We start from the raw sequence: 21,969 nt of genomic DNA, 5'->3' as shown, positions 1-21,969 counted from the left end.
GTTATATATAAAATCATCCTGTCTCATTCCAGTTTTGATAATGGAACATCTGATATAACAGAGTTATAGTCAGCCATCCCACAGGAACAAAGTGAAGTGTTTCCAAAAGGAACTGGTAATTTTGGGTAGGTCAGATTTTGGGAGCCCAACCTGAGTCACCTTCAATGGGCCTGTAAGAAGAAGGTGTTCAGCATCTTTATGGCATCTTGAACTGAGCATCCAATCATGAAGTTACTCCAAAATCACTTGTCATTACTGGGGATCTTGACTAGGGTATCTCCTAAGGTTTGAGGTGAATAAATCCCATTTTTAAAATGTACCTTGATCACAGGGATCAGAATGGAATAGCTCTTCCCTTCCCCTAAAACAAGAATTGATGTATTAAATTTCCTGGCTGTTACTAGGCTCCAGAGCATGATAAAATTTGGAATACAAACGACCTATGTTCAGGAGAGAGAATTTAAATCATCCACGTTTGTGATTTTTTTTTTTTTAAATATACCAAGGAAGTGAGTCATACAGTTGGGAAAGAGGGAAGACAAATGTATTTAAATTGGTTTGATATTTTGGAGAAAGCTGTTGGTTTGAGTCTGATTTTATGATTACCCTTCAACTCATATATTGGAAGGTTCCAATGAGTACATTTTGCATGAAGAACTATCGAGCAGAAGGAAAGATTTATAGCAGTGCAGCTAGCATTTTCCTAACCAAATCAAATGGGCGTGTCTTGCCTCTATTAATTCAGCTACTGACTGTGTCAGATTTGGTTTAGATTCCCCACATGGCATCACGATACTACTATCAATTTCATTGGCCTTTCCTACTTTGGAGAGCTTTATATTTGTGATATCCAGTCTCCAAATGATGCTAAAACCTGCACTTCTTTGAAAACCTCCAGAATTACTGGATTGTCTATCAAAAGACTCAAAAACTTTGGAGCTGAAAGAACCTTCTGTTTTGTCTTCTGTGCTCAGTGTCATGTCATGTAGATATGTCATTTTGCGTGAAACCTATCAAAAGATTTTTCCATTAAAAAACTTATAAATAAATGAATATATTTGACAACTGAGTTAATGATCACATGGACTGACCCAAATTTTTGATCAATGAATCTTGTAGGCAGCTTTGTTTAAGCTTTGGCAAAATCAATAGACCGTTTTGTTAGACAAGTAAAATGGATTGGTGGGGGCACACTGAATTAATTTAAACATTTAATACATTAGATAAAGAAAATCAGCAGGGATTTTGGGGATTTCTGTTTGGAGTTCTTCACAAACAGATTAATAATTTTGCTGCATTTTTTTCTCATTATGCTCCCTTTGAAGCACTCATGCAGGAAAAAATTACCAGGTAAAATGAATGCTACATCAAGGAAAGATCATATCCTGGCTAGAAAGAGGTGTAACAGATAAGATAACTTTGCTGAGTTAAACTAGATTTTTCTCAGCCTGGTGTCAAATCAGTAATTTTTTGTTCTGGTCACTGGATTATACATACTATTTTTGACTCTGTTCCTTGCTATGAAGTTGACAAAGCTAAAATCTTATCTTATCCAAAACAGTCCAAATACCTAAAAGATTCAAGTTGCAAACATAATCATTCATATGATATCTATACCGAGTAGCCACAATAGAAGAGAGTTATCTTTCCAAGTTGTCTTAAACTGTGGGGCTATCTAGGTCCCTCCCTCTCCAGTTCACAATAACGATGAGACCAAACAACAAAAACTTATTTTATTGCATTCTGCTGCAAAGAAGTTACATGGGATTCTAACATCACTTTTGGTTGGAGAAGCAAATTAGTCTATGTGGTCAATGGTTTTTCCACTTCAGAAGGAGAAAAAGGCCAGGTTTACAAAAGGATCTTAAAAATTCAGATAAGCACTTTGTTGGACTTACAAAAGTGCCTAAGCACGTTAAGGCACCTAATTCCTATTGAAATTCTCAATAGGCACCCATCTGCATCTTCAAGTGCCTAAATGCCTTTATAAATCTGGCCAGAAATCTTGAGTTAGATATGGTATATTAGAACAGCTTTTCACTGTTTCACTAGCATAAAGCTGCCCCACTAGCAGAAATCTGCCCTGCAGTTTTTTAAATCCAACTACATAAGTAATTCCTCTGCAGAGAGGGGTCACTCAGTGACATAGAACCACCAGAAAAATTCTGTTCCATTCACCATCCCAAGAAGTAGGTGAATAGGAATTTCTAACATTTCAGGCATTAATGTTTTTGTGAGACTGGTGTCCTGTGTTCAGTAGTCAGGGCAATATCATCCCTGTATAGATAGGCATTTAGGTCCAAATTTTCTTACCAGATTATTTAAAGTTAGGGACCCTATGGCCTCTTTTCTGGAGCTGAGTACTCACAGCTCCCTCTTCAATCAGCTGAGAGTTGTGTGTGCTCCGCTATTTTAACCACCCACTGTCAACCCACTATGTTTTAGGTACTTCAGTATGGATCGTGATGCCTAACTTTAGGCATTGAGATTTTTCAGCCATCCTTGCCATGACTCTTATTATTGCCAGAGCTATATAATACTTTCTGTAGAGCTCCTGTTGCAGAGGGCCTGCACAATGGGCTCCCAGCAGGTTTGAAGAGGAGCCAGTATCAAGATAAACATAATGTACTATACACTTGCTCTGTTGGATATGGGTTTTCTGGCAGGCACATATGAGAAATCAATGTCCTATCAGAATGTGATCCTGTGTTTTTAACTCTAATAAGAAAGCTGAGCAAGAAATATTTGTCTGAACTCTGAATTAAGCATTCCACACAGTCTCTATATTGAGACAAAGAAAGAAAAGAAACCAACTGCTCTGCCAAAGATAAATTATTATCCCCTAAGATGGTTTATGTTCCCTTGGTTATTTGTAGCCAATGATTGAAAGTCAGGTAGAGGACACAAGCTATTGAACAGATCACTGGGGACTCTTCCAGGTTTGCGCTGTTAATAATCTTCAGAAGCAAAAGCTGAATATCCAAAGCGAGGATTATACTCTGAAACAATCTGTAAGCTTGAAAAATGTCAAGTATTTTTACCAGCTAGAATCTGTTTTGTTTTGTTTTATTAAAAAACATTCAGGTGGCTGGAATGCTAGCAGTTATTCATTCATAAAGGAGAAAGCAAAACAGGAAAATGCCAGCAAGTCAGCAATACGCTTATTTACAAAAAAATACAAGATGTGTTTTCCAATGTTCTTGGCCTAATATACAGAGGCTTAGACTACCCAGAGCCAGCAGCTCACATTCATTTCATTAAAATTAGACCTTAAGGTTTATTATTATTGTTGTTGTTTTTTGCTTTTGTTTTTGTTTTTTTTGGGGAGGGGGCATGAATCATTGCTGTGGGTCTTCTATAAGCCAGCAGAGCATAGCACTTTAAGTCAATAATGGCACAATGAGCAATTATCTTTTTTCTTTACCGATATGGGGGCCATAGGCTACTATGGAAATTAATGGATGTTTTCCCCATTGATTCACTGGGAGCAAGAGAAGTTCATGCCTCAGATAAAATGATTTCATTTTCATCAGTTATTGGCACAATTCAAATAATAATATTCTAAAAAGAATTGTATTGAAGGATCAGTATCTCCTTTAAAAAAGGGTTTTTAATTCTCACATTTGCTTTTCTATAAATGCTTCAATTTTGTCATAGATGCTCTGGCACAATAACAAAACTTTGCCCTATTTCAGAATGATTTGTTTCAACAAAATTATCCCTGTAATGGGAAGCCATCCTTATTCACTCACCACAGTACCCCTTAGGAGATGCAAGTATATATAGTACCTTGGCGTAGTTAGATGTTCACATTGAGAGAGTTCCCAAGTCTAGTTCAATGATTATTTAGATTTTGTAAAAGAATATTTTCCCAAGATAGAATATGATTTGACATCTATAGCCCCACCCCTGCCAAAGGAAAGTGTTACTAAACCATCCCTGAAAATAATAGACTTAAGGATTAGAAAACAAAAATAAAAACTAAAACTAAAAAAATCCCAAATCCTGAAGTTAGCAGCAATCTGGGAAACACAGTTAGAAAACCTGAAGCCATTTATTTGTGGGTTTTTTTCTTTTTTAAATGAAATTGGATATTACTTTATTTCTTTTATCTGACATAGTAAGACCACATTTGTAAAAATAAATACATAGGATTCAGATTCTATTTAGGTTGTACACTCTTTGGGGCGTGGGCCGTCTTTTTTTCTCTATGTGTTTCTACATGACTCAGTACAATGGGGTCCGGTTCCATGAATGATCCATGATTGCCACAATACAAATAAATAATAAAAATAATGCCTTCTGTGAGGAGGGTCAGATGAGCATCAGTGTCTGGTATCATAATGCCTTTGAAAAACATTATCCTCTGTGTGGTGAGGAGTGTGGTGCGGAGTAGGTTCCTCCAACATCATTAAAAGTGTAACACACACCCCTTCCCATGCCATTATACTGCTATGCAGGGGGCTTGAGATAATTATTGTTGAAGTTGAATCTAGCTGGACCTCCCCTCACTTGCACTCCTTCTTATGCCTGATCTTGCTGAGATGCACAAGGAGTAAGTAGATTCCCCACTCCTAGGATAACCAGACAAGCTAAGGTATAATTTCGCATATGGAGTCTGATCCAAAGATATGAAGACTCCCACTAATTACAGCAGACTTTGGATCAGACCCATAATAAGCTGTCACAGTTTATACATGGTCACTGAGGGATTTCTCTGCACATGCTACAATAGAGTCCTGGTCAAGGAGTATGTCAGCACAGCAGCTGGGAGCTGTAATTCCCAGTGCAGATACACATACACATGTTAAAACAGCAGTGTAAACGCGGTGGCACAGGCGATGGCTCAGGCCTAATCCTGAGACACTGCCCAGGCCACCGCAGCTATACTGCTTTTAACTTCTGAGGTATGCAAGAGGCTATCTCCAATGTGGAGTCCTGTGCTGTGAGAGGATGTAACAAGAGACTCTCTGATGCAGATGATGCTCCATGTACAATAGAATGGAAGCTGGCTGCCACTATCCCCAAGACAGAGATTTGACTCATCATTGTTACAGAATGAAAAATTTAAGAAAGCCCCAAGAGAAGAATTTTCTTATTTTATTCAAATTAAGCTTCCATCTGAAGACACATATGCCACCATATGGGATCCATTTCAAGCATTCATTAGGAGAAGAATAATTAGTCTAGCATCATACAAGGAAGAAAGAAACAAGCCCAAAGGATAATTACTTTAGAAACAGAAATAAAAGACCTTGAAACTAAATTTGCTAGGGACAAGTCTATGAAAAAAAAAGAGAAAGAAAAAAAAAACTACTTGTGGGAAAGTTTGACTTCAGCTATACACTTGTAAAGGAGAAGATGCACAGTTCTTCCTATGTTAGGATTACTTTTAATCCGGGGAGAAACTGGTAAACTATTTTTCTAAAACTACAGAAAAACTGCAGTCTTATATTTCAGCCATTCATCATAAACCAGGAGTTCTTTTCTCTAGTGTGAGAGAGATTAATCACTTCCACATTATACTAGAAAGATCTGCTGTTTATATCTCACTCCTCACAGCAAATACAGAAGTAGGATTCAATTTCTTTCTCCACAGCCATGCCATGACTTCTGCTACAGACCACAGGCTCCACTAGTGGCTGTAGTTCCTCGATAGGCCATACAATGGACTTATGAGTTTGTGGATCTGTGTAGTTTGTGGCACTGGTTAAAAAAACAGTGCCCTACCCAAGCGGTCTGTACATATGTCAATTGTTAATAGCTGATTTGCCAGTAGTCCAACCTACCTGGAAGCACCCAGTGAGACAGACTTATGGCACTGAGCAGTTCTTTATGGTGTGTATTGCACTACAGCTTCCCTTGACAGAGCCTGCCCTACTCCCAGATTCCCAGAACCACAATAGTTATGCTTCATTTGGGGTTCTGAATGCTAGCAGAGCTGAGAAGGGCAGGATGTACCTCTTAGATAATGCAGTGATGACTGAATTCCTTCTAATCACACTAGGAAAGGCCTAGTATTCTGAACCACTTGAATCAAGACAAGAAGTGAGATTCCTCTAGGCAGAAACCTTTGATTGAGACAGTGGTCAAAGGGACATCTCTTTGATGTCTATAGCTCTTTGCAACAAAGGATAAAATGAGATCCACATCGCTGCATGTAAAACAGATAGTGAAGGTTATGACAGTAGCTCATTCTTATTGGGAACACTTGTTACAGTGCATTATCATTTAAAGACATGCAGAGAGCTATCTAGCATTTGGTGACTCGCCTACAGTATAAACAAGATAATTACCTGGTTTACCTGCTGGAGCAGTGAGATCAATTACAGAAACTAATTAGAGACCTGTTTTAAGCAGATATGAGTGCATAGGTTTTCATTATGGGTGCGTCTTCTCTTAACTGACCACGAAGAAAACCATAGAACAACAGTGATTAGCCTTATTTCATTTTTATTGCTTCTCCGATTCAGAGTAAAACCACAGAAAGTCAAAAAGTAGCTAATTTTACTTTAACAAGCCAGCATATGCAAGCCAATTTCTTTACTTTACTAGATAGAAGTCACTGCAAGAGAATTAATGTCAAAATAAAACAAATTAAAATATGCATCCATACGGAATATGAATGCAACGTTTGGTAATGTGACAAACTCGGCTGAAGAAACATGCAGTGTTTGTTGTGGTGGAAACGGATGTTGGGGAGAGGCAACTTCAACTCTAAATTATTTGCAGGTGTCACTAGTGTACCAAGTAAAAAGGAGGTGTGAATTGGGATGAATTTCACCTTTTAGGCTCTGGTGACTTTCATTTACTTTAAATAAAGAACAGCAATGCCTTCCTTATTGTTGTTACCAACTGCTTCTGGAGAGTGTCCAAGGGTTTGGACTGTAGTAGGAGGGTCTGTTTGGAGGTTATATGTAAGTGGATAGGTGTCCATCATTCCTAACCAACCTACTGTTAGCTCCTGGACTATCCACCTGCCCTGGCAATTACAACTCCTATTTATCTTCTAGGATCTCGGAACCTAGCTCATTCTGTACTGCGCCTGACATGGCATCTCTAATTTAAAACTGTCCATAATCCTAGTGTCACAGGATCAAGGATGCTCCAGAAGCATAACACTTTGGATGTTATTCCCACAGAAAATTACACATTTCACAATTTTTGCTGAGTTCTAATGGTTAAAAAAATACAGGTCTAAGTTCATGCACACAAATAAAAGCTGATCATAATGGTAGAGTTGACGAACAATGTGGTGGCAGCAGTTTTAGAGCTCTAAACTACCTGAAGAATCATGGGAGCAACAGCAGAATTGCATAATTGGGCAGTGAGACACGTTTATAGGTATGCCAGAGCCAGGTGTGTCATTTGTTACAGTGCAAGGGAAGAAGTTGCCTTGCCCAGACCTTGGTTTGCCTCCCTGCCCTTGACTTTTCAGAACTCCTTACTAGCTGGTACGGGGGTGTTTCCCTGGGGCCTGCAGGGGCTGTTATGAAGTAGACCAGGCTAGATGGGAAGCAGAATAGTTGGCTGGATCTGAGCACAGAGTGACCTGAGCTCCTCTCCCTGGCCTGAGACAGTCATCGGTGATGCACCTCTGGCTCACTGCTCCAAACAATTCCCTGGGATAGGGCTGGCACACCAGCTTCCTACTCACTTCCAGGATGGGATGGGCCCACTAAACCCTATGAGCAGCCATGACCTCAGTAGGGAGTTGGAAGCTGGGATGCTGCTGAAACAACTTTGTCTACCCTTCAAAAAAATTTTTTTTGAAATGATCTTCCTGGTCCGAGCAACACCAGGGATCTCTGTATCCATTCCAAAGGAAGCTTTGCATTGATTTTTGCTGTTCCTCACACACAGCTCCCAAGAGCACTAAGGTACAGGTGTTTAGAGGTTGCAACATCTAACTTACTTGGAGAGTAAGATTCATTTTCAAAAGTGACACCTAAATAGCATTAAAAATCTGGGCCTCATGCCTTCATTCAAATATTAAATCTACAATGGAGCAAACAATTGCAAGCTGGTATTTATACCACAGTTCTAGCTCTCATTTAATTGAAAGCAATAGTAATGACAAAAGAAAATACATGAAAAAAGTCAACAAAAATAATGCAATCCTATCAGAGAGCCATGGCAATGAGAAAACCTGTTCTTGCATTGTATGGCCATTCACCTCTGTTCCAAAAGAGCAAAAAACAGTAACATTGTCTCTTTGCTCCTGGCCTCTGGGATCCAGCGGCAACGGCCAGACATGCCAGAGAAATACTGCAATTTACCATGACAGGATGGTATTCAAAACTATTATTTAAAGAAGGAAATCTGGAAATTATTGGATATATATTTTAGAATATAGGTTTGTATTAGTGTGAAGGATTTATGTAGTTATTCTTAATCAATCAGATATATGACAGCATTTCACCTAAGCTCCTTAAACACACTAACCAATAATTAATTTCACTGATATAGGACAGCTACATCAGCTCTCAATAAAATGATTTGTATAGATCTAAAGGCAAGTGCTTTGAAGGAAAGACAGGGGTGATCATTATTCCAAAGCTCTTTTTTATTTTCCCTCTAGTCTTAAAACTAGTAAAATTATTTATCTGACAATCTGAAAATAAAACTTGAGCTGTATTAATACGTGCCTGCTCAATAAGAGGGCGGGGGAGAAAGAAGATTAATAAATTACATGCTAGAAATAGGAAACAAGATTAGAGGTGACACTTTGGCAATGTCTTCTTCACGGCAAAGGAAAATATAAAACAAGATTAGTCAGAGGGGGGAGCAGGAGAGAGTCAATTGGTAGAAAAGATGAAATTGGAGAGAATGTGAGAAAGGACTGTGAAAAATGGAGGAGTTAATTAGGATAAAAGGTGCCATAAAAGTGACTACATAGCAAAGAGGGACATTGCTACCAAAGGTAAAAAAAAGACAAAACACTCCATGAATCAGAGAATCGGAAGGCAGGCTGGAGAATAATGTGAGGAGAACAATGAGAATGTACAATAGGGAGGATGAGAAAAGAGGAGCAAGGTGAGAAAAGTACATATTATTAGTGTAGCAGATGTAAGATGAGAACATTATTTCCCCTATGTCCCTGCTAAGTTCTCATCTCCACTCTGTAACTATCTTCTTGTAGGCTGTGTTTTCAAGTGAACTCCACAATATTTGTGAGTGCCCAGGAAAGGGCATCTCCCCACTAATTCACACATTTGGCTAAGAGTGAGTTTCACCATTTGGGCCAATTTATTTGTTTTCGTGGCACAACATGACTAGATTGCATCCTTCAGCAAATCTAAGACATGCATACCAGGTTTACTCTTCTGGCATTTTGCTGCAGCAAAATCACTTGACAAATCACTGAAATCTGTCTCTTTCTGTTGCATTGAGGAGTCAGAGCTTACATCATCCAGACTCCTTCTTCTTTTCTGTTAACCCCTGGAAAACAACAGGGGTGTTTTTCCTCCTCTAATGTCATCTCTACATGCCCTGAGAGGCCAACACATTCCTGATGTGAGCCTGGAGGGACCTTTCTCCTTCACCCTCACTGCTCTCTCTTTGAGCCTTTCCTCCAGCATCCTCCCCATCAGCCCTGATGGCCCCTGCTCCTTCATCTCCATTGCTGCTCCTGTCCCCTTTGAGACATACGGTCTTTCACCTTATCCTCTCTTTTATAGTCTAATGCTATAAGGCTCTTTGCTGTACTTGTTTGAAAAGCCTGCCTCAGCCATCTAGCAGCATGATGCAAAGAAAGAAAAAGGAACAGAGAGAAGCCACTGAACATGGCATGACTGACAGATTCAGAAAAGTCACATGTAGTGTGGTTTGGCTGCTGCCTGGTTTATCCACTCATTCATTGTGTCATCACATTCTCCTTTTCTGGCATTCTGCACAACAAAGGGAATGGAGTGGATAGAGATCACAGGACTTGATCCTTATCCCATTAAACAGGAGTCTTCTCATTGACTTCAATGGTCTTTGGAGCAGCTCTTGTATGGTGACACAAGCATAGTCTCCATCCAGGGCTGAGAACTGCAATCTACCCACGTGTGGGTGGTCAACTGGGAAACATCAATCGCTCTGCCATACTTTCAGTGCAAATGCCAATGAGTTACCAAATTCTTTTTTCTTCTTCTATAGGAGGAGGATAGTTACTTTTGGAGGAGGACATAATCTGCACATACCAATGGCTGCCATGAAAAAAAATGCACATTTGCTAATAGATCCCACATAATGGAATCTGAGATGCAAGAGATTTCCCCCCTACACTTAACTGTGGTAATTCAGTGGTGTCCATTGTCAACTGATTCCTTTTTTAATCAAAATTACTATTGATCAAAATTATTATTTGATGTATAACATAGCCATAATAAATAGTTAGTAAAATTCATTCCCAACTGAACTCAATGAGAGTTTTACCATTGATGTTAATGGGCCAGAATTTCACCCAGTATGTTTAACTTAATATTATTTACTATATAATACATACCATCATATTATTCTACTATATTAGCTATATATTAAATATTTAATATAAATTGTATTAGCAGTATATTAAAAATATTCATATTATAGACTTCTCTTTTAAAATGCTACTCCTGTAAAGATTATTTATTTATCACCTTTTTTAATCAACATGTTTGGGAAATATAAGATTATTTTCCTCTCCCAAGGCAGTTGACCATACAGATACAATTTTACTGTCTACTTCTCACAAGAACAATTTTAAAAAATGAATACATTTCATATTTCAGAAATTGTAACCTTCTGAACAGATTTTAAATGATAAAATATAATAAAATAGTCTCTTTCACAGAAACATTTGGTGTGTTTTCCAGCCTTATTTGGACTCTTTTATGCAAAGCAAAATGTTGATTAAATATATTGTTCCCAAGTGGCAGATATGGGCAATATGCACACACATTCATATATCTTGTATAATCTCACAAGGCATTCTGCAGATGTCACTTTCCCTCTTGACCTGCATATTTTAAAGTGGTAGAAAGGGTCCAAAGGAATAGCTGAGGAAGATATACTTTAAACTTAAACTAGACACATGCCAATTACTGTGCATACTAATAGGTGTCTATTTTTTCCCTGATAGAAAATCATAACTTCCAGAACCCTGAGCTGCTATCAAAGCAGGGGAAAAAATTGATAGCTATTAACATGCATTAAAAATATCATTTATCAGTGATTATTTTGAATAGATGTTTAACTATATTTGTTATCCCACGTTGATCAAAGACCTTAAGGCAAGATTGTACAGCTGAATCCTATAAAATGTTGCTTATTCAAGGCAATTTTCCATCTGTTGGATCAACAGTTGAAAGAGCAACTAAAAAAATGTTATCTGGACAAAATACATGAAGGGTTAAGAGATACTGATTTTACCACATTGTGTTCGAATGTTTGACCTTGTAGTTTGACATGCACTGTTTGTGCTTTAATGTATTAATTTGATACTGGATGAGAGATTAGTTTAGACCTATTTTCAACATATGTAGCTAAATTTTTGCAGCTTGTTATATATTTTACTGATGTTTAGGTGTCTACTATATATTGCAATATCGGATACAAATGTATCTGATGCACTATTGCTCTGAATGAAAAATCTGTGGTGCTACAATTTGAGGACAGCAGCCTATTTAGAAAAGCTTATGAAGAATGAAAATAAGAATGTCATGAAATGTACAAGAAAAATATTTTTTTAAAAGTAAATAAAATAATCCCTCTACAGCAGTCTCTGTGGTATGGGGAACCAATTAGAATTCAGAATGAAAGAGGAGAAAGTTGTCAGAAACATTTGCTGATTTGAAGAAGTAATTTGATCAGATGATAATCAAAAACAAAAAACAAGGATATGAAAGTATAATTAACAATATGAGTTTTCAACATATTGGATATAAAATCCTAAGAGGAAGGAATCAGCAGAGTTTGGCACATAATTAGATACAGTATTAACACACTCTATAAGATAGAATAGGAAATATAAAGACATCAGTTGAATTGAACATGAGATAAAGAGATGATGGAGTAGTTAGTTCAACAATAGTCTGTCTAGTTTATTTATGTTTGTAGGACTTAAAAGGGGGAGGACGTAATCTGCACATACCAATGGCTGCCATGAAAAAATAAATGCACATGAGGGGTATTGAACATGAGTTTTAAAAATCATGGAGGAATATGGAAAGACTTGGGTGAAATTAATTGAAATGAAGGAAAGGGATACAAAAATAAAAATTATTCACAGATATTAATGTATGACCAAAGGTTTATATATAACATAACATCTAGCAATAAATAGAACAGCAGTAAAAGAGTCTGAATACAAAAAGTAATCAAGGTTAAGCAATGGACCTTTCCGAAACATAAAACAACTGGCACACAAGGAGCGTAATGAAGTTAAGAGAGTGTAACAATGATAAGAAGAGAAAGGGTGGTAGATGAAACAAACATTGCACCAAAGGTTATTTTGTCAAGTATATAAAGGAAAATAAATAGAATAAAATCCATAGAAGCTTTGCATGACATAACAGGGGTAATTTATTGACAAAGGTGGTAATCACTGATATAAAATAAAAAAATGTTCTTCAGCTAATTCTTTGAAAAGGAACATGGCAGACACCAAAAGAAAACAAAACTATCAGAGTATGCCATACATCTATCAAAGGGAATCAGTTTCACATCAGAGGAGATCAAGAGATAAATGCACCTGAAGATTGACACAGCTTTAAAGTGAGCTGGGATCCATCCTAGAATTCAAAACAAAATGAAAACGGGTCAGACAAGCCTGCAGAAGATATGCATGAGATGAAATTCCTTTAGAAAGGACTATAAGGAAACTAACATTTATATTCAAAAAGAGATTCAGGGTGAAATTCATAGAGGACTCCTGCAAGACCATTACACAGTTAAAGCCCTGTTATAATGGCAAAAGTTTAACAATGAGAAGCTCCAATGTTTCATCTTAGGATCACCATTTAATATATTTATTAATGACTTGGAAAAATGGATGAACAGTGAGGAATCAGAATAAGCAGATGACCTATAATTAGGTTACTCAAGACTATGGAAGACTGAGGAACTTCCCAGGGATTTAGAAAAGTTAGGTGAACGAACGTCACAAAGGCAGATAAAATTCAGTGTTGAAAATGCAAGTTAATGAGCATTGGGAGGAATAGTTTGAAATACTCAGACACATCAGTGGGTTCTAAATTAACTGTATGCAATTGGGAAAAGGCATGCATGTAATTTTAACCAGCTCAATGAAAACTTTTGCATAATGCATAGAGATGGGGGTGGGTGGGGGTGGCTGGGAGAACACCACAAAATGTTAGGCACTAATGGCTAGATTCACAAAAGGACTCAGGCCAGCTCTACACAACAAACTTACATCAGTATAACTATGTCACTCAAGGGGGTGAAAAGTCCACACCCCTGAATGACAGAGTTATATAGGAGAACTTCTCCCCCTTTGACATAGCTACTACCTGTCACGGAGGTGGATGGGAGAAGCTCTCCCATCAGCACAGAAGCATCTTCACTAAAGGGCTACAATAGAGTAGCTGCACCAGTGCAGCTGCACCACTTCAGTGTTTCAAATGTAGACCTGCCCTTAGGCACCCAGCTGCCACTTCAGGGTTCCTAAATCCCAGAGTCAGGCTCCACAGGGATTCACAAAGCCCCTGCTCTGCTGCTGCTGACCACTGTAGATGTCTACATTCACTCAGTGCCTAAATATTTGCAGTAAAATTTCCCTAAGGGTCTATGTTTCTGCCTCTGGATATGCACACTACAGCCCCAGGTCATGCGTCCACATCAGGGGAGGCTCCAGGCATCAGCATGCCAAGCACATGCCTGGGGCGGCAAGCCACGGGTAGTGCTCTGCCGGTCACCATGAGGGCGGCAGGCAGGTTGCCTTCGGCAGCATGCCTACAGAGGGTCTGCTGGTCCTGTGGCTTCAGCAGACCTCCGCAGGCGTGCCGTCGAATCTGCGGGACTGGGGACCTCTCACAGGCAAGCTACCGAAAGCAGCCTGTCTGTCGTGCTTGGGGCGGCAAAATACCTAGAGCCGCCCCTGGTCCAGATGCCTACTCCCCAATGTGATGTATGAACCAAAGGAAAGCAGGCATTCATCAGCCTCATTTGCTGTGTGGAGCCCAATCTGGTAAGTGTTCTGAGAGCTTGACTCCCAGATCAGGCCCCTATAGGTGAATTTATTAAACTAGTGGATGTGGGTGTTTGTCTGTGGGGGGCTTCCTCATAGCTTTTAGCCCAGAAGTTAGGGCACTCTTCTGGGATGAGGTAGCTCCTGAGTGAAAGTCCTTCCTCCATCTGAGGTGGAGAATGGAGTTGAACAGTGATCTGCCATCTCTCAGACAAGTACCCTAATCACTGGGCTATGGGATATTCTGATGTGGGGCCCTTTCAGTCTCTCCCGTTGAAACTGTTTCACTGTGGATAAATAATTTTAAAAGTCATTGGGTGAAAGAGAGCAAATGCAAGTATAAGAATGACTCTGTACCCTCCGTCATATAGTCCCCCTGCTCCATTGGATATCTCTGACAGAGGGGAGGAGTTAGCACTTGTCCTTCAGCTTGCCACCTTCTATTGGCTGACTTCTGCAAGGAGCCACTTAGTGTGCTGGCTTTTATGAATCCCATTCTGAGGTCCCTATCTCCATTGATTGTATTTGGAGCTGAGGCACCAAACTCAGGCTTTTTGAATCCCAGTGATTTTCTAGATCCTAAAAGTTAGGCACAGAAATGCTCAGCATCACCTAAGGTTCTTTGCAACAAGGGTAGAATGTGATACAGCAGAGACACATGAAAAAGATATGTGTGAGCGTGTATATATACATTAACCCATACCTTTGTCAAACCAAATAAAAATATAGTTCCAGTTTGGGGTGAATGTCTGAAACTTTGGGTCAAATTTTATTTTTTTGCAGTCAGTTTACCTATTTTAACAGAAATCGGGAAGATTAAAATCTTATGTGATGTTCTTAAAGCTTCTAACTGCCACGTCAAAACCAGCCTTACCATTTCCTGAACTGTGCTGCCAAATTAAGAGATGCATAACTAGAGGTGCAGATTTCACAGGAAATCAAGATAATTACTCTAATACTGTATAGTGAGGCCACATTTGGAATAATACGTACAGGTCTTCCAATTACATTTAGAAAGGCTAGTAATAGGCAAGTGCATTAAAAGTCAGCAAGTGTGGCACAGGGATAAACTACATTCAGCAGTGTAATTTAGTCCAAAATTTACTGGCCAAGTTCAGCGCTGCTATAAACAGCAGCAACTCCTTAGACGCATGACTGAGTTAGGGTCCTTGGAGAAAGAGGAAAGGGGGAACTTTATCAAGGGGCACATCTACAGAAGATGAATGATACATGTTTTTTTTAAGCTAATGTCTAAAATATGAGAAGGAAGCATCGATTTAAGAAGCTCAGGTTACTAAATGAATTAGGTTTTTAACAAGGAAGAGTTCATGTTGAAAAAGAACACTGCAGGCTTATTACAGTACATCTTCATTGTCTTGTATCCATGCTGTACGAGCACTTGTCTACATGTTCTAAGATATCAGACTCAAAGTGCCAGTGGCAGAGCATTTAGCTGTGCATCACGCCAGCCGTGTGAATCTCTCACAGCTGATATTTAATCTACTGCTACATGGAGTCCTTTTTAAAACAAAATGAAGAGTTTTCTTTTCCAAATAGCTTCCACTATGCTGCCATAGACATGGTCTTTGTAATACGTTAAGGTTTGTCATATAACACTCTGAGATATTGCCCTACAAAGGACATGATAGAAATGTATTGTGGAAATGAAATACCTGTTCAATGTGCTAGTGCCACTTTACAGTGCATGGAACTCTAGGCTGTTTGCATACTTTAATATTTTATTTTGAATTTTTCAACTTTTCCAATAAAAACAAAGAAAAGAAGCAAACAAGGCTTGCATTGATTTAGGGCTTCAAGGAGAAGAATAAAACCATTCCCTCTATTTTATAAATGTGAATATGCTCATAACATTGATCTAGACAGGGTAGAGCAATAATACCTGAATTTCCCTCTCCTCCACAGACTGCACACAAATTATAAATTGTGGTTACAAAAGTATAATCAGGATGAACTATCATCAAGTCCCATATTCTACACATGCTGTAATTCAAAAAAGAAGCCAGATACATTGGAACTTAGAGTTTTGATGTTTTAATGAGTGCACTATTTTTTCAAGTGCAGTACATCCAATTAAATTTAGCATCCAGTCCTTTGCTGAAAGGACAGTCTATAGCTTCCAAGAGATTGCAATTCTCTCTCTTTTGTCATCATAAAAAGTATAGTTAGGAATGTATTTATCCTGTCACCAAGGTTAGTTCACTCATCCAATAAAAAACAGCAGACAGCGCAATATTAGTAAGTATTCAGAACAGTCAAAATTGTGTATCTATCTTTCAGTGTGAACCTCTGAAACATTACAACCCTAGATTATGTGTAACCCACACACCTCCTGGGTGTGGTATTCTGTCCCCTCTAGTGGCACCAAGACCACTGAGAGAGAGAAAGAGATTGAGTCTGCACTACAGCCTTAGATAGCGGCCAGCTGGCTTTTAGCTCATGTGGTAGAGGCTCATGCAGTAAGCTCCAGAGGCCCCACATTCGATCTTGCCTGCCAACGACCAGAGTCTGTCAGCATTTCATATGCACATAATGTTTAATTTTCACATACTGCATCTTTCATAACTGTGTGAGATTTTGTTTCACAGCTTTGCTGACTTTATAACCATCTATCTATACCGTTGTTCAATGTCATGAATTTATGTTCTCAATAAAGTAATGTTTAGCTTTAAAATTTTATTTAATCATATATTGCATATTTCTCTGGCTCATTTGTTCACCTAATTTGAACATTCTGTAGATCTAATGTACACCCTATGGGTATGATAATCTTAAGTGAAGCATAGAGTCACATTCTGATCTCATATCTACCCGTGCAAGCCATAAGTAAATTTGAACCATTGATTTTGGTGGAGTTATTCTGTATGTACATACATGTAAATGAGAATACAATTTACCCCTAATATATAAATATTCTATACTCAGTGAATCTGATTTTCCTTCTACTTCCAAAAGTCTTACACTGGTGTAACTCTGTTGCCTTCTGTGGAGTTATTTTGGATTTACATGGTGTCAGTCAGGAATCAGGCCCTAAACGCATCAACCCATCAGTTCTAAATACATAGACATTTATGTTTCTTCTTCTCCTTTCCTTTCTTTCACAGTGATTCCAAGAGAGGGAAAAAATAAAATAAAGCTATTTGCTTTGTTTTGCTGAGATGACGGGGAGATGTTAAAGTAACAATTTGGCTCATTGAGGAAAAGGAGGGTTTGAAGGAGTTTGGAGTTTTTCTTAGAAAGAATTTTCCACTATTGAAAGCCGTGGTAAAAAAGCAAGGAGTCATTGTGACAATTGTCCAAATTGGGGGAATAAAAAGGACGCAGTCCCATGTCCCAAATTAAAGCTTTTTGTCCTTGGAAAAAGCAAATCAAAGCAAATAAATTGTATCAGTTACCCTCACACAGGATGTTACATGCCAAGCGCCACTTGAAGTAGGAATTCCAAACATAGACTCCAATTGTGCAAGGTTCTCTAGGCAAATGGACCTATGTATCTGAGCAGAGACTTTCATGTAGTTCCATGTGGCTATAAGCGTCCACCCACAGCTTCCAGGACCAGGGCCTAAATTCTTATGATAATGAGAAGATAAGTTGTCCAATGGAAAGTGTGGCTGAGATTTCAATCTATCCTAAGTACTTATAGGGGCCCCAGACTATATAGTACCTGAGCACCTCATGATCTTTAATTCATCTATCTTCACAACATCCCTGTGAGGTAGGGCAGTACTATTATCCTCATTTTACAGGTGGGGAATTGAGGCACAAGGAAGGCTTGAGACTTGCCCTTGGTGTCACAGGAAGTATATGGAAGAGGAGGGACTGAACTCAGGTCTCCGCAAGTCCTAGGCTTTGGCCATAAGCACTGGATTCTCCTTTGTTCCTAGCTGACTAGGGAACTTGGGTACCAAATTCCCATTAATTTCAATGGAAATTGGGCATCTAAATCCTTTAAGCAAAATCATAGCCTGTGTTTCTCAAAGAGAGAATTACAGTACCACATGCAGCTCTCCCCCATCCCTCAGAGTCTAGACATGTAGCAAGAGGAAAGTGTTCAATAGTATTTTTTGCCTTTTTTTTTTTTCCTGAAGTGAGTAGTACACACATGTGGGTTCAAGTCAAGTATCTGGGAATGCCTGGATTCACAAATAGATTTCTTCATTATCCACTGTGGACATTATGCTAGTTGTCCTTTTTCGTTCAGGAGTCACAGAATTATTCCCCTCTCCCCCCCACAGCAGGTCAGGGGCCCAGTAGGGTGGACAGGAAGGTTAGGTTAACATGTTGCAACTAACAAAATATGGTAAATCATCGGTGCAGCTACATGTTATGGAAGGGATATGGTTACGGGATAAGATGGATTAGAAAAGAATTTAGAGGAAAACATCCCCTACAGAAGCTGGGGAAGGGGTTTTGTAGCAATTAATATCAGGTGCAGCAGGGATTCAACCCTACTCCTTTGTCAGCCCCATTAATCCTCATATTTGGGGAGGAAAGTGGGATCCCAGCAAAGGTCTGGCTGCAACCAGGTTTGGAGGGGGAAGGGCTGACAGCAGCTCTCTCAAATAGGAGGAAACAATTAAGGAATTAATAAAAACCTACACTATATAATTTATTGCCAGATATTCCAAGATATGTTAAAGTGAATAAAGTTTCAGCCTAATTAAACCACAGCCATTTCATCCTGTCTTCTGGTGGGGCCAGATAGTGACAGTAGCCCATACAACTCTGCCACATCCCTCTGATTCTAGCTAAATGGGAAGAGAGAGTGTTGTTATTTCTGTCTTCTTTTTACTGTGTGAGCAACACCTCGGTCTGATTTCCAGGGACATATTCATTAGCTGCCCTGTAAAATAATTGTAGTTTGAAATCTTTCTACTGCTGTAGAAAATTTACATACAGAAAGGTTACCACTAGCACTAACAAATAACAACATAAGTAACAGCCTGCTCAATGGTACCTGAATATCACCTGAAATGCAAGTCCCTTGTTTTTTGCTTTATAATAATGCTGCATATATAAGTGACTTTAAAGGGATACAGTTACAGTAAATTTTAATGATTTAACTTTGGTTGTGATGCCTGACACCACACTCAGGAGGACAGGATGGAGGGTTATGTTAGGAAGATGCAGCAGCTCAAACACAGTGATGATGATGGCCATATAAGTACTTAAAGAGATAGATCTCACTGTGCCTTTAGACTTAGAATCATAGATTATTAGGATTGGAAGGAACCTCAGGAGATCATCTAGTCCAACCCCCTGCTCAAAGCAGGACCAATCCCCAAATGGCCACCCTCAAGGATTGAACTCACAATGCTGGGTATAGCAAAGCAATGCTCAAACCTCTGAGCTCTCCCTCTCCCATGCCAGAATTTTTTTTTCATTTTCAGTGAATAATTTCAGTGAAAACCATTTTTGTTTTTATTTTAATCCATTTAAAAAAATGTTTCAGGTGTTCATTGATTTTTTTATATCAAGGGAAATAAGGAGGTTGGTTTAGCTCAGTGCTGTTTTGCAGCCAGGCAATTTTGTCCAAGCCTTATTTTTCTGCCCCACTATCAACAGGCAGGTCCACCAACCTGCCTTTCAACAGCACTTCCCCACCTACACATCATTCCTATTATCATTATATCTGAAGATCTTATAATTTGAATGTATGTAACTTCACAGGATCCCTCTGCGGTAGGGCAGTGCTATTATCCTAATTCTACAGTGGGGGAACTGAGGCACAGAGACTAAGTGATTTGACCAAGTTCACACAGGAACTCTGGCACTGCAGGGACTTGATCCTGGTCTCTCAAATCTCAGGCTTATGTCCTAACTAGTAGGCAATTCTTTCTGTCTTCCATCCATCCTGTTATTCCCTTGCCCTAGCTCACCCCTGCATCTACCTTTATAAACTGTATTGTGTATCCCATCTGGTCTCCTCCTGGGCTTTAGGCCAATCTCATCATCCAAAATCACCTGCACATTCTGAGGCTTCACAGAAAGTTAAATCCCCAAAGACATACTGTGCGCTAGATCCATGCTTGTCATATTTGTCTGTGAGAGGAACAGCTGGCCAGTTAAAGGTCTTAGAGGATTATGGAGTGAGAAATTAAAGTCCAGAGAGGTGTTTTAATCTTAGTGTGGGGAGGGTTTTTTTTGTTTTGTTTTGTTTTGTGCTTTACTTTTAATTCCCAATAGAGTTGAACCTTGCACTATATTCCAGTGAATGAGATGAGTGTTTCTAATAATGTCTTTAAATTCCAGCAATCACTAAGTCTGATTCATCTCTTACACGAGTATAATTCCTTCAATTTCAAATACATTACTGCTGGTATACAATGGTGTAAGTGAGAAGAAAGAGAATTGGTTTATGGAGGGATTGATGTGTGTGTTGAGGGATAGGGAGTGATCCCTAGGATACACCAATCTGTTGTTTTAACATCCCATTTTTTTTACATGTACAAAGTCAGGGCATATACTTCTAGTTCCCCTCCAAATTATACAGTTTGAGCTGGCTCTGTGTTAAGAAATACAAACTGTATTGTTCATCAAGCCAGGTTCTTGTTGCATAAAGTTCAACATGACACAGAGAGAGAATTCCTTATTTATTTTGTATGGAGAGTTAACAATCAGCATTTGGTTTAGATAGAATAAATAATTCCATAACCATTTCTCATTTAATAAGGTTGGCTAGAGTCTGTCTTTTTTGTCCTCAGCTTGTATATTTTTGTGTTGAGTGAACATAAAAGCATATTTTTTAGCCTGCTGAGTGTTCATTAAATCCAATTCCAAATCTTTGCAGCCATTAGAGCAATAGCTAGGCTCTGATCTTACTGGCATATTGATTTAATTGTATAAACATTCTTTTCTTCAAATAATAATAGTAAATATAACAACTGATCGTTAGACACAGTAGCCCTTCATCCAAAGGCCTAATGCACTTGAAAAGATTTACAAGAAGGCAAAAAGAAAAACATCATTTGAGAGCTGCACTTATTACTGAAATGTGGTTATCATTCCCCAGCCAGACTAAACAACTGTTGGACAGAAAGCAAAGGAACTAGAGGAGAATTTTAGGTAAGTAAAATATATAACCCAATTGGAATCCATCCAGGAGCCCAGAGTTTGCACTAGGGCTATGAAAAAAACTACCGGTTCCAATTTGTGGCATAAGCGTCATAAAGCAAAATCAGGGGAAGAAGGATGCATCAAAGTTTCCATCCCATTCAGTTCACCCAGTGTTTCAGGTTATACTCCGGTGAGGACCCAGACAAAACATACCACTTCTAGATCTTTCGGTCTAGACCTAAAGCAGTCTTCTGAAAGAGGGCAGAACCTGTGGTTTGTCAACCTTTCTTACCATTCTCAGGACTTGAATCTGACCTCTCCACCATTGCACACATATCACTATCTGCAAATGGAGAGGTCTTTGGCTCTCTTTCAACGCTTCGGCAGCAATGTAATTGAAGAGGCTCTGTAAGAGCTACTACTGCAGCTCCCATGTAGATTACCTCATTCTGAGGCTTCATCAGCACCTAAATGTATTATGTATTGAAGAGAATTTCCTATTTTGAGCTTCTGCAATAAAACAGAATATTTGTTGCTTGGGATGTCATCTTCTGCTGCTTCTTCCTCATCTGAAATCACCCATCCCTCTCTTTTTGCCATGACATCACAACCATCACCACAATAACACTAGTGATGATGACACAATAGCCAGAGAGCAGATGACGACTTCAGGACCCCAATAAACAGCAGAAAATGATGAACACTTAAACACCAAAGAGTCT

Source organism: Gopherus flavomarginatus, chromosome 14 (assembly GCF_025201925.1).
Source record: "Gopherus flavomarginatus isolate rGopFla2 chromosome 14, rGopFla2.mat.asm, whole genome shotgun sequence".
NCBI classification, from domain to species: domain Eukaryota; kingdom Metazoa; phylum Chordata; order Testudines; family Testudinidae; genus Gopherus; species Gopherus flavomarginatus.
The sequence above is the reverse complement of the archived record's forward strand: the minus strand, read 5'-3'. Positions refer to the sequence as shown.